At 36.7% G+C, this 14,940-nt stretch overlaps 1 protein-coding gene across 3 annotated transcripts in view; it reads right to left on the bottom strand.

The window, feature by feature from the left end:
• CEP112 (centrosomal protein 112) overlaps window positions 1-14,940 on the bottom strand; it is a 412,041-nt gene that overhangs the window by 371,222 nt on the left and 25,879 nt on the right. The gene's annotated exons all lie outside the window — the stretch shown is intronic.

Here is a 14,940-nt window from a genome sequence, read left to right as displayed (position 1 = left end):
AAACAAATGCTATTTTTAAGTGGGACTACAATAAACTAAATGTATTTAAATCTTTTCTCCTTCCTCCCCCTCTTCCAAGTATAGAATAAGAAAAAAAAAAATGAAGCATATACTCTCAAGAGGATAATCATTTTAAAAGGTTTGTAAGTTTTATTGGATTCATGCTGCACATCAAGATGAAGGCTTAAAATATATAAAATGAAAAAATTCTCATGTAGCTGAAAATTTGGATTAATTTGAAACTATGTCAGAACCTACAGATAAATCAGTCTTAAATTTAAAATACACCATGTTAATTCAGGTAAAATGTTATAAGTACAGTACAAATAGGAAAATAGTTTAAGCTTCCAAATGAATTTCAACAAAAAGACTTTCCTCCAATGTAAAATATAGTATAAAATATTATACTCAATATTCTACTTTAGCCTGGAGTCTCTCATATATTTTTATTCAAGCTACTTCAGTGAAAGTTTCATTATTAGGAATATCTATCCTCTGAACGGCTCCTTCAAGATACATGAAATGGAAACTAACCATTAAAGAATGAATTAAAGTCACTAACTTTTAACCACAAGCCCTATCAGGATTGCCTTCACAAATATTGGTCCATTTTAGCTATATTCCCAAAGACAGAATTATAATTAAAAAAGACAAGATGACAATGAATGTGTTTTTTGGTAGTAACAATGAAAGAATAACGTTCCGTAGACAAGTCACTAAGTAATGTCAAATGTCTGAAAAAGCTGTTTTAAAGAGAGCTATTAATTTTTTATACCCCTACTCAATATCCAAACACTTAAAAACTAATGAGAAAAACAGATAAAGCAATAGGCTGAGAATAATTTCATTAGCCCATGTGCTTTAGCTGACATAAACATGTAAAACTCAGGATGTGGGAAGAGGCAACCTGATACATCATACTAAGCAGTGGCCTGTTCTTCTTTAAGAATAGATTAAACAATCATAAAAAGAGCTATACTTAAAAATTGAAAACTGCTTAAATATTAAAAGAAATTCTCATAGAAAATATTAATAAAAAAAGAGGATGGAACCATTTATCTATTTATTACACGGGGTGCATACATAAAACAACACATCCTTTCAGTTCACTTGTAGCTGTCCTCTGTACCAATTTACACTTTTTCCCTTCACAATACATTTCCAAAATAAGTTACTAGACCCCTGTCCTAACCTGACATACACTTGTCAATCAACTACAATCTGATTTCCACTCAACCTAAAAGTGCTGGACACTATCAACGATCTCCTAGTTGCTCAAGCAAATGAACTATCTGTCCTTACCCTAGTTGATCTCGCTAAACATTAGGAAGAGTGTTTTCAAGATGTCACATCTACTGGCTCCCTAGAACCATTCTTCCCTGATTTTCATTTGATCCTTCAGAAATCTCCTTTATAATAACCTTCAGTAGCCTTTCCTTCCCTGCCTACCCCATGCGTCTCAGAGTTCTGTGTCAAACCTTACTTATTTTCCCTTTTACATGCATTCCTTCTGGACAATCCAAACTGCTAATAACACTGCTATTAGCTTTTCAAATAACAAGGAGCTTGGATGACCAAGTCTGTATCTCCAGCCCAAATTGCTCTTTCTCAGCCTCAAACCCTATTACAAGTACAAATTGTACTTGAATTGTACTTGAATTGTAAGCCCTACTTACAATTCAACGTGTCCAAAACTAAATTCATTATATTGTTCCTAAAACATGCTCCAGTGCAGGCCAAGGAAAGCAGAGGCGTTGCTGAAGCCAGCTTCTGGTGAAGGCAGCTGAGACAACTAAAGAAGGAGGCCATATCATTGCTAAGATCTGGCAGGCACAAGAGACACAGGGCGTCAGGCACAGAAGTTTCGTTTCTTGCCACTGAGACTGTCTCCTACTGGAAACACCATTAACTGAAACTCAAAGTAGATAGAAAGCTCGAATTCACAGTGACGGGGCTGGAGGTCAGGGTGACAGTGGAACAGAGGGTAGGGGACAAAGCTCAGCCCTGTAAGCCTCTTTAGGAAGAATAGCAGTAGATGTCTACCATGCAGACTAGCTCGTAGACAGCCTACAATTGAGACCTGGGACATGATTACAGGAGCTCATGCTTATGCTACTTGCGCCATTTAGAAGAGCACTGTGGCTTGATCAATTTCAGGGTGCTGAAACCAACACAGAAAGAAAAGCTTCAGCACTTTAGTAAGACGCGGGCATGCGCATGCCTCTTTACTCCGTGGAAGGAGTAAAACTGTAGGAAAAATACATTCTTCCCTTTCACTTTTTCCTAAAGCTGTAGTATTTCGACAAGAACCCAGAACCACTCTCTCAGCATAATGCGTGATTCCAAATACTAGAGAAACAAAGACTTGTCTCCTTAAAGATAAAGAGATAAGACACAAGATACGTAAGGTTTACACCTAAAGGAAGGCCAATCAAATGTCTTCCTGCAAAACTTATTATGTATATGTAAAGGGAAACTTCTAAATGTAATTTTTTTAAGTAGGCTTCATACCCTGCATGGAGCCCCATTCTGCTCTTGAACTCACAACTCTGAGATCAAGACCTGGGCTGAGATCAAGAGTCGGATGCTCAACTGACTGAGCCACCCAGGTGCCCCTAAATGTAATTTTAATTTGTGTTTCCAATGTCATTCAAGTGGATATTTCAGATGTAAAAAGGAAATGAACAATCTGTGGTCATAAAAATGTGCTTACAAATAAAAAACATGATTACCAAATTTTAAAATCATAATGGAAGAGACTAACACATTAAATATAGTATAAAATCAAATCAGCGAATTATAAAATTAGTTCAAGAAATATTCAAATAACACGAAGGAAAACATAAAGGGATGATTACAATAAGTGAAAATGCAAGAGATAAGGTAGAAAGACTCATAATCTCTGACATCGAAATAATAGGAATTCCAGAAGGAGTAAATAAAACGGAAACTCAGGAAATAGTTATTAAAAGAAACAGTAGGGACAGTGCCAGTCAAGACTACATCAAATAGCCTAAAAGAAGAACTTACAATATCACTTTTAGATAGAACAAAAATGTGATGCCATGAAAAGGATGAAAACTGAAGGTCTGCCAGGCTCTGGTTCCAGAAACAACTAGACTCTGGAGAAGTAGAAAGCAATCAAAGTTCCCCTAAGTAGAAGAAGAAAGTCAAACCTGCCAGGGGCGCCTGGGTGGCTCAGTCGGTTGAGCGTCTGACTTCAGCTCAGGTCATGATCTCGTGGTCTGTGAGTTCGAGCCCCGCGTCCAGCTCTGTGCTGACAGCTCAGAGCCTGGAGCCTGCTTCAGATTCTGTGTCTCCCTCTCTCTCTGCCCCTCCCCTGCTCATGCTCTGTCTCTTTCTCTCTCTCTCTCTAAACATTAAAAAAAAAAAAAGATAATTCAGAAGGAAAAGCCAACAGCCCCAGGAACAGAGCGAAGAGCCACAAAGAACACTCCCGGGGAAGGAGCATTAAACCCTAATCAAGATACAGGCAATAAATGCCTGGCTAGATTTCAGAACTGCCAGAGAATTGCCATCACTCCTCTCATTCCGCGTCTCTGAATGGGAATTCTCCAGGCCCTCTATCACCACCGTGGGCTGGCTGTATGGCTGGCAGGGAGACAGAACTTCACTCTTTTCGTCCACAGGTGTTTAGATTGGAAGAAGCCGCACCAAGGAAGCCTCAGCTACACCTGCATGTGATTTTTATTACGTGCGTTGAGGTACAATTTATGGACAATAAAACTGGATCCACTTAAAACGTAGAGTTTGAGGACTTTTGACAAATACCTGTATAACCACCACAATAAAGACACAGATTCCCATCACACCCAAAAGTTCTCTCGAGCTCCTTTGTTAATCGATCTATTCCCTCCTGCAAACCCAGACAACCTCCATTTAGTAGAATCTCATGTATACGGACTCAAACAGTATGTACATTTTTATGTCTGGCTTCTCTCACTGAGGAAAGTGTTTTTCAGATTCAGCCATATTGTTACATGTATTCAAAGTTCATTTTCGTTTATTGATTAGTGGTATTCCATTATATGAACGAACCATAATTTGTGTATCTATTCATGTGCTGATGGACATCTAGATGGTCTCCACATTTCAGATACTATGAATAAAGCTGCTATGAACACTCTAGTTCAAGTGTTTATGTGGAATAAGTTTTCATTTCTCTTGACTAAACATCTAGGAATAGAACTGTGGGGTCATATGATATGGTATCTTAAACTTTCTAAGAAACTTTCTAAGATCCGGATCCCTGATCCAGAATGCCGCTGACCATCTTTTCAAGTATATACATTAGCCACTCATATACCTTCTTTTGTCTGTAAAATCTTTTGCACAGTGGTTGGGTTGTCCACTTTTCCTCGAATTCTAAGAGTTCTTCACATATTCTAGACACAAGTTCTGTGGCAGATTATTTGTATTTAGAATATTTTCTCTCGTTTTGTGCCTTGCCAGGTGAGTTTCCAAATGGTGTTTTTCAAAGAAAGAAAGTTTCGATTTTGATAGTCCAGTTTATAACTTATTTCTTCATTGTTTGCGTCTTTTTATATCCTATTTTAGAAATCTTTGCCTACTCCTAGGTCACAATGATTTTTGGTTTTTTTCTAAAAGTTCTCTAGTGTTTAGCACTTTCATTTAAGTCTAAAACCCATTTGATTTTTCTCCCATGTGGATATGCAGTTGTTCCCCCCATAATTTGATTTAATTCCTTTCTTCGTTTAATTCCATTGTCATCTTTGTGGAAAATCAATGGATTTTCAATCAGTATGTACAGATGTATTTCTAGAACTGGTTCAAATTCTAGAATATGCTCTAATCTCTGGCTTTATCAATCCCTTCCCAACACTGCTATCTTTATTACTGTAGCTTTAATTCTAAAAATTAGGAACGTTAAGTCCTCTTTTTTTTCTTTCTTTATAATTGCTTTGGTTTCTCATGATTAACTTAAATCAAGCAGAGGAAGTTCCCCTCCATTCCTAATTCGCTGAGGGTTTTTATCATGGTTGGTTTTCGCATTTTTGTTAAATGCTTTTTCTGCATCTACTGAGATGATGACATGATTTTTCCTTCTTAAAATACATAGATTTCCAAGTGCCAAAACCCCTCATGTTCCTGGGATTAAACCTCATACATTCATGATATAATATCCTTTTTATCCTTTTTCTGGATACAACTTGCTAATTCAGAGTGTTTAAATCTATGTTCATGAGGGAATATTGGTATGCAGTTTTAGGTTCTTATGATGTCTTTGTCTTCTTTTGGAAACAAAGTGATACTGACTTAACAAAATCAGTTGGGAAGCATTCCCTCTTTCTATTTCCTGAAAAAATTTCATGCAGGATGATATTTCTTCCATAAAAGCCTGATAAAATTCACCAACGAAGCCATCTGGGCCTGGAGATTTCTTTGTGGGAAGGTGGTTAATTATGAATTAAGTTTCCTTGGTAGATAATAGGGCGACTCAAATTTCCCATTTCTTCTTGAGTCAGTATTAGTTTTGTGTCTTTCAGGGAATGTGTCTACTTCATTCAAGTTTTCAGTGGTAGAAGGTGGTTTATATTATTCTCATTATATTCTTAATGTGTACAGGATCCATATGGAGTCTCCTTTTCATTCCTGATACTGTTATTGTGTGTTTTCTCCTAATTTTTTTTATTTTTAATTGTGCCAAAATACATGTAACATAAAATTTACTGTCCCAACCAATTTTTTTTTTTTTTTTTTTTTTTTTTGAGAGAGAGAGAGAGAGAGAGGCAGAGCAGGGGAGGGGCAGAGAGAGAGAAAGAAAGAATCCCAAGCAGGCTCTGCACTCAGTGCAGAACCCAAGTGGGGCTCGATGCCACGTCCCTGAGATCATATCCCGCGCCAAAATCAAGAGCTGGACAAGAGCCCAGCCAACTGGGCCACCCAGCCACCCCAGGGGTCTTAATAATTTTTAAGCATACAGTTCAGTAGCATTAAGTCCACTCACATTGTTGTGCACCCATCACTACCATCCATCTCTATAACGTTTTCATCTTCCCAAACTGAAACTCTGTACTCACTAAACAATACCCCATTCCCCTCTCCCTGTAGCCATTAGCAAACACCATTTTAGTTTCTGCCTCTACGAATCAGACTACTTTAGGTACCTCACAAAAGTGCGAACATACAGTATTTGTCTTTTTTGTTACTAGCTTATTTCCCTTAGCATATCTTCAAGTTTCATCCATGTTGTAACATGTGTCAGAATTTCCTTCCTTTTTAAGGCTCATTCATATTCCACTGTATGTATATACCACAGTTTGTTTCCATCCATCCACTGATGAACACGTGGAATTCTTCCACCTTTTGGCTAGTGCAAATAAGGATACCATGAACATGTCAAGTCCTGTTTTCAATTCTTTTGTATAAATACCCAGAAGAGGAATTGGTAGATCAGATGGTAACTATTTCTAGTTTATTTGAGGAGCTGCCATACTATTTTCCACAGTAGTTACCCCATTTTGCATTCCCACCAAGAGTGCTCAAGGGTCCCAATTTCTCCACATCCTTGCTAACATTTAATTTGTTTGTTTATAGTAGCCATACTAATAGGTGTGAGGTGGTATCTCATTATGGTTTGTTGGAGAGAGAGAGAGAGAGAGAGAGAGAGAGAGAGAATCACAAGCAGACTCCACACTCAGAGCAGAGTCCGACACAGGGATTGATCCCATGACCATGAGGTTATGACCTAGTCAAAGAAATCAAGAGTCAGACACTCAACCAACTGGGCCACCCAGGTGCCCCTCTCATTATGGTTTTGATTTGCATTTCCAAAATGATTATTATGATTATTGACGTTGAGCATCTTTTCATGTGTTTACTGGCCATTTGTACATCTTCTTTGGAGAAATGTCCATTCAAGTTTTTTTGCCCATTTTTTGACCGAGTTATTATTTCATTGTTGTCATTGAGTTGTAGAAGTTTCTTACATATTCTGAATATTAACTGTTTTTCAGATGTATGATCTGCAAATACTTTCTCCCACTGCATAGGTTGTCTCGTCATTCTTTTGACTGCATCCTTTGATAGACACAAACTTTCCATTTTGATATAACTCAATTCATCATCTTTTTTCTTTTGTTGTCTGTGCTTTTGGTGTCATATCCAGTAAATCATTGTCAAATCCACTGTCATGAAGCTTTTCCCCTATATTTTCAACTAAGAGCTTTATAGTCGTAGCTCTTATGTTTAGGTCTTTGATCCATTTTGAGTTAATTTTTATATATAGTGTAAGGTAAAAGTCCAAATTCATTCTTTTGCATGTGTTTTGCATCCAGTTTTCCCAGCACAATTTGTTGAAAAAAAAAATTGTCCTTTTCCTATTGAGTGGTCTTGGCACCTTGTCAAAAAATAATTTGATCATATATGTAAGAGTTTATTTCTGGGGTCTCTGTTCTACTCAATTATTCTATATATGTCTGTCTTTATGCCAATACCACACTATTTTGATTACTGTGGCTTTGCAATAAATTTTGAAATTAGGAAGTATGAGTATTCCAGTTTTGTTCTTCTTTTCCAAGAATGTTTTGACCATTCATTGTCACTTGAGATTCCATACGAATTTTACAATGTATTTTTGTATTTCTGAAAACAAACACAAACAGAAAAACATGCCACTGGAATCTTGATAGGTACTGCATGGGATCCATTTATCACTTTGAGTAGTATTGACCATATCTTAACATGTTAAGTCTTCCATGAACACTAGAATGTGTTTCCATTTACTAGTGTCTTCTTTAATTTTGTAGTTTTTCAGTGTACAAGGCTTTTGCCTCCTTGATTAAGTTTATTCCTAAGTATTTTATTCTTTTTGATGCTATTGTAAATGGAATTATTTTCTTAATTTGTCAGATTGTTTACTGTCAGGATATAAAAAATGAAACTGATTTTTGTGTGTTGGTTTTTTATCCTGATGCTTTGTTGAATTTATTAGTTCTAACAGTTTTGTATGGAATACATACATATTCTATGTATATTTTATGTACATATTCTATATATAAGATCATGTCATCTGTGAACAGAGATGATTTTACTTCTTCCTTTCCGATTTGGATGCCTTTTATTTCTTTTTCTTGCCTAATCACTCTGGCAATTAGAAAGTCTTTGTCTTTCTCCATTAAGTATGATGTTAGTGATCAGTTTTTCATATACGGCCTATTATTTTGAAATAGCTTCCTTCTATTCCTAGTTTATTATTTTTATCATGAAAGGGTATTAAATTTTGTCAGATGCTTTTTCTGCATCGTTTGAGATGATCATGTGGCTTTTTCAATCATTCTGTTAATGCAGTGTACTATACTGACTGAGTTTCATATGTTGAATTCTCATTGCATTCCAGGAATATCCCACTTGGTCATGGTGTATAATCTTTTTAATGTGCTGCTGAATTCTGTTTGCTAGTTGTTTCTTTTCTTTGCTGGTTTTGTTTTGTTGGGGTTTTTTTGGTTTTTTTGAAGATTTTTACATAAATATTCATCAGGGAAACTGGTCGGTAGTTTTCCAGTAGTGTCTTTGTCTGGCTTTGGTATCAGGGTAATGCTGACCTCATGCGATGAATTTGAAAGTGCTTCCTCTTTTTCAATTTTTGGAAGAGTCTGAGGGGGATTGGTGTTAAATATTCTTTGGATGTTCAGTAGAATTCACCCATGAAGCCATCTGGTCCTAGGCTTTTCTTTGTTGGGAGCTTTTTGAATATTCCTTTAATAACCTTACCAGTTACAGGTCTTTTCAGATTTTATTTCTTCATGATTCAGTCTTGGTAGACTGTTTCTAGTAATTTGTCCATTTCATCTGGTTTATCCAATTTGTCGGCATACATCTACTCTTCATACCTATAATCCTTTTTATTTCTGTAAAATCAGTTGTAATACTCCCCCCTTTCTTTTCTGATTTCAGTTGAGTCTTCTTTCTTTTTAAGCAATTCAGCTAAAGGTTTTTCAATTTTGTTGATTTTTTTCTGAATAAAACAACTCTTGGTTTCATTTTTTTCTAATATTTTTTCATTCTCCATTTTGTTTATTTCTGCTCTAGTTTTTATTATCTCCTTTCTTCTATCTTTGGAGTTTGTTCTTCTTTTTCTAGTTCCTTAAGATGTAAACTTAGGTTGTCCATGTGAGATCTTTATTCTTTTTTAATGCAAGCTTTTACAACCTTAAGTCTCCCTCTTACTGCTTTCACAGAATCTCCTAAGTTTTGGTACATTGTGTTTTCATTTCCATTTATCTCAAGATATTTCCTAATATCCCTTTTGATTTCTTCTTTGACTCACTGCTTGCTTAGAGTGAGTTATTTAATTCCACACATTTGTGAATTTTCCAGTTTCACTATTAACTTCTAGTTTCCCTATATTTTGCTCAGAAAAAAAATACTCTGTGTGATTTCAATTTTTAAAATGTTATTAAGACTCTTTTGTGGCCTATCACATGATTTACCCTGGAGAATATTCCATGTGTACTTGAAACTATTCCATGTGTACTTGTGTTGGGTGGAATGCTTTGTATATGTCTGTTTGGTCCAATTGGTCTATATAGTACTGTTCAAACCTTCTATTTCTTTATTGATCTTCTGATTGTTCTATCCATTGTTGAATGTGGGAATGCGGGGTACTAAAGTTTCTTACTATTACTCTAGAGCGATTTCTCTCTTCAGTTCTGACAATGTTGGTCTCGTTTGTTTGGTGCATGTATTTTATAATTGTATCTTCTTGGTGAATAGACCTTTTTATCATAATATATGTCCTTCTGTTTCATAGCTGTTTTTTACTTAAAGTCCATTTTGTACGATATACAGTCACCTCTGCTCTCCTTCGGTTACTCTTTACATGAAATATCTTTTTCTATTCTTTCACTTTCAACCTGTGTGTGGGTGTGTGTGTCCTTAGCTCTAAAGTGAGTCTCCTGTAAACAGCATATAGCTGAATACTGGCATTTTTTTATACATTGTGCTAAGCCATGACTTTTCATTGTGGAGTTTAATCCATTTACACTTAAAGTGCAATGAATTAGTGATAGACAAAGACTCACTATTGACATTTTGTTACCTTCTGTATGTCTTATAGGTTATTTGTCTCTCATTTCCTCCCTGCCTGCCTTTTTATTTAGTTGACGTTTTGTAATGACATGTTTCGATTCCCTTCTCATAGCCTTTTGTGTGTATTTTCTTTGTGGTTACCATGAGGATTACAAAACAATTTTTTTAATCCTAAAGTGACAACAATATATTTTAAACTTCAACTACATACAAAAACTCTACTCCTTTATACCTCCACACCTCTCCCCACAAGTTTATGTTGCTGATACTGCATACCCATTAACGTATATTTATAATTATTTTACACATATTTCTTTCTACTCCTATAAAAAATAAAAATGGAATTATATATATAGATTTTTTTAATGTTTATTTATTTTTGACAGAGAGAGAGACAGAGCATGAGCGGGGGAGGGGCAGAGAGAGAGGGAGACACAGAATCCAAAGCAGGCTCCAGGCTCTGAGCTGTCAGCACAGCTGACGTGGGTCTCAAACTCACAGAGTGCGAGACCACGACCTGAGCTGCAGTCGGATGCTCAACAGACCGAGCCACCCAGGCGCCCCTAAAAATGGAATTATAAACCGAAAGGAAAATTCTACAGGTTTTTATATTTGTCCATATATTTCTTTTTATTTGATAAGTCTGACCAGGATTTATCAATTTTATTTATTAGTTTTCAAAAAAATCAATACTTGATTCATTGATTTTTCTCTACTATTCTCTGTTCCATTGATTTCCACTCATCTATTTTATTTCCTTCATTCCACTTACATTGGGTCCACTTAGCTCTTACTCTTCCAGCTTCAAAAGGGGGAAGCTATGATCACTGATTTCAGATATCTCTTCTTTTCTGATATAAGCATTAAAAACTCTAAATCTCCCTTTAAGCACTGCCTTGGCTGCACTTCATAAAGTTTTATGTATTGTATTTTCCTTATCATTTGTTTGAAAATATTTTCTAAACTCCCTTGTGATTTCTTTCTTCACCAATGGGTATAATTGATTTTTGGAGGGCACCTGACTGGCTCAGTTGTCGGAGAGACTCTTGATCTTGGGGTTATGAATTCAAACCCCACATTGGGTGTGGAGATCACTTAAAAATAAAATCTTAAATGGGGCACCTGGGTGGCTCAGTCAGTTAAGTGTCCAACTCTTGATTTCCGTCCAGGTCATGATCTCATAGTTTGTGAATCTGAACCCTGCATCGTGCTCTGCGCTGACAGTGCGGAGCCTGCTTAGAATTCTCTCTCACTCTCTCTCTGCCCCTGCCACCAGTGGGCACTCCCTCTCCTCAAAATACACTTCTTTTAAAAAGCAAAAAGAAAGCACTAATAATAAAATAAGCTCTTTTCTAGAATGATTTTTTTTTAACTTATAAATATTTTAGGGCTTTCCTGGATATACAGTACTATTACTGTTCATTTCTCATTAAATTCAAATGAGGTCAGACTATATATTGTGCGACTTTCATCTTTGGTGACCAACTGAGATTTCTTTTATGACCAGACATGACCTATCGGATGAACATTCCATGCACACTTAAAGAATGTGTAATCTGTACTTGTTGGGTGGGGTGTTTTATAGACGTCAATGAGGTTGAGATGGGTCAGTGCACTGTTCACGTCTTCTACATCCTCACTGAATTTTCTGCTCCATCAGTTCTTAAGAAAGGTGTTAAAATCTGCAACGTGTGTGGATTTGTCTATTTCTTCCTTTGGCTGTTATTTATTGACTCGCATATTTCTGAAGCTTTATCATTTGCTACATACACATTTATAACTGTTATGTCATGCTTATGAACTTATTCTTGTATCAGTACAAAATAATTATGTTTGTCTCTAATAATTCTCTTTGGCTTAAGGTTTCTTATGCTTCTGTTTTCATTTTATATCTCTTTACATTCCACAACTCTTTCAATTTATTTGTCTTTGTATTGTAAAGTATGTCTCTTATAGATAACATACAACGTGGTTCTTGCTTTTTAAATCCAATCTAGTATTCACTGCCTTTGGACTGGGCTGTTGAGTCCAATTACATTTAATGTAATTATTGACATGGCTCTACTTGGTCTGCCATTTTGCTATTTGTTTTATATTTGTCCCATCTTCTGTTTCTCTGTTCTTCCTTCCCTACCTACTTTTATGTTGACTATATTACTGTATTCCATTTTAATCTCTTTAGTTATATTTCTTCCCGGTTATATGTCTATTATATTTTTAGTACTTGTTCTAGGTGTGTGGTAGGCAACATCTAATATGGTTCCCAATGACCCCCATCTCCTGGCATTCATGCCCTTGTGTAAACCCTTTTCTCTGAGTATCCACTGAATCTAGTGATTTACTTTCAATAACCTGAATATAACACAAGTGATAGGCTATCATTTCCAAGATTAGCTTACAAAAAAGACCCTGGTTTCCATCTTGCTTCTTTTCTTCAATGCAAGCCAGCTGCCATCTTTCATGCTGCTCATTGGAGAAGTCTGAACAGCAAGAAACTTAAAGAAGCCTCTGAATGAGAGCCCTAAGACTGATGCTCCCAAACACCCCACAAATACTTTGACTGCAGCTTTACAAGAGAACCTGAGCCACAAATCCCAGCTAAGCCATGCCTACAGGATAATAAATTTTGTTGTTTTTAAGTTGCTAACACTCGGAACAATTTGTTATGCAGCAATAGATAACTAATACAGACTTTGGTACCTAGGAACGAGGTACCGCCTAAAAAGTGGAAGTGTCTTTTGAACCAGGTAGTCATCAGAGGCTGGAAGGACTTTGACTTGTATACTAAAAAAAAGACAAAATTGACCGGAAGAGGCTGTTAGTAGAAATCTGGACTTGAGGACTCAAGTGAGATTTGCCAGTGAGAACTCAAGAGGAAGTGAGAGACATGTTACTGAAAAACAGGAGAGGGATCCTTTTATGCAGTGGCCACACTATCACCTCAAGTAACATGTAAAACAGAAGACGTGCTTAATAAGTTGGATGAGTGACATAGTGACGGAGATTTCCAAGCAAAGTATTTCTTGCTGCTTAGAGTAAAATGCAAGAGAAGAGTAATAAATTAAACTAAGTGGAGGACACCGAAAGAAAAAAGAACGAGAACTTCATGATTTTAAAAATTCTCAGTCTCCAGCTAGCAAAAGATGCTGAACTAAGAAATGGCACCCGAGTGAAATCTGAGCACCGCCTAGAGAAAAAGCCAAGAGTATAAATGAAAAACCTTTTTTTAAGATCAAAAAGATCAAAGGTGGTACATCAAGAGTACTATACATTCACACACAGAGAACTTTAAAAAGATTAAGGCGATGCTTTACAGATTCTCTCAATCAAACAACAGAGCCTCTAGAAAGGTTAAGGTCATTATCCCTCAATCTTGTCAGAAGCAACCCAACATGGAAAGGGAATCTCAATGAGATTAATACATGTGGCTTTTGTCTAGTGGAATGAACATAAAAGAGATGCACAGGAGGTCTACAAAGGTTTTGAGAAAATTATTCAGCAAAATCACTGCTCCCCTAGACTGAAAAAGGTAAGAGTACAAAAGTGTCCAAAATTCTTCTGGAGGGAGACAGGCTGAGAAAAGTACTAAGCTGCAAATACATGCTATCTTTCATGAAAAGGGAAGAACTCAGAAGATGGACTCAAGAGCCCAGTGGGAGGAGCTAGGAGACATGCAATATTAGTCCCAGGTCTTGAGCCTTGATTAAGGAAATTTCCAGTATTTGCCCAACTGGATTTCAGAACTGCTATGGAAACCAGTGACTCCTTTGTACCTCCCATTATTCACCCTTTCAGAAATGTCTCTAGTGATCATTGATTGTAGTTGGGTGTGTGGGGAGCAGGTAGCTATCGGGACATTTCTCCAAAGAAGATATACAAATGGTAGTTAACCACATGAAAAGATGCTCAGCACAAGTAGTTTTTAGGGGAATGCAAATTAAAACCACAATGCAATACCACTACATGCCCATTAAAATGACCAAAATCAAAAACACTGATAATACCAAGAGGTGAGGATGTGAAAAAACTGAGGCACTCACACGTTGCTAACAGGGATGTCAAATGGCACCGCCACATTAGGAAATGGTTTGCTACTTCCCTTAAAAAGTTAAATATACACTTATATAGCCCACTGTTAGATATCTACCCAAAAGAAATGAAAAACACGTGCTCAAACAAAAATTTGCAGTATGAATGTCCACAGCAGCATAATTCATAATAGCCGAAGTCTGATAACAATCCAAATATCCATTAACTGGTAAATGGATAAACAAAATGTGATATACTCATCAGCGAAATACCATCCAGGGTTAAAAAGGAATGAACTATTGATACAGGCAACATGAACTTCAAAAACAATACCCTAAGTGAAAGAATCAGATGCGTAAGACTACATAGTTTATGTATGTATTTATGTATTTCATCCACTCAGATGAAATTTCTAAAAAAGGCAAAACCATAGACACGAAAAGCAGATCACTGTTTATCTGGGCCTGGGAGTGTAATTCCATATTATAAAGATATTAACTCTTCCTAAATTGATCTATAGACTCAATACATTTCCAATTACAATGTCAACAGAGATACGTGTGTGTGTGTGTGTGTGTGTGTGTGTGTGTGTGTGTGTGTGTATAAACTGGTAAGCTAATTGTAAAATTTAGGGGGCGCCTGGGTGGCTCAATCGGTTAAGTGGCCGACTTCAGCTCTGGTCATGATCTCACAGTTTGTGAGCTCGAGCCCCACATCGGGGGCTGTGCTGACAGCACAGAGCCTGGAGCCTGGAGCCTGGAGCCTGCTTTGGATTCTGGGTCTCCTCTCTCTCTGACCCTCCCCCACTCACTCTCACTCACTCTCTCTCAAAAAAATAAA

This window comes from Panthera leo, chromosome E1 (genome assembly GCF_018350215.1).
Source record: "Panthera leo isolate Ple1 chromosome E1, P.leo_Ple1_pat1.1, whole genome shotgun sequence".
Lineage (NCBI taxonomy): Eukaryota > Metazoa > Chordata > Mammalia > Carnivora > Felidae > Panthera > Panthera leo.
The sequence above is the reverse complement of the archived record's forward strand: the minus strand, read 5'-3'. Positions and strand labels throughout refer to the sequence as shown.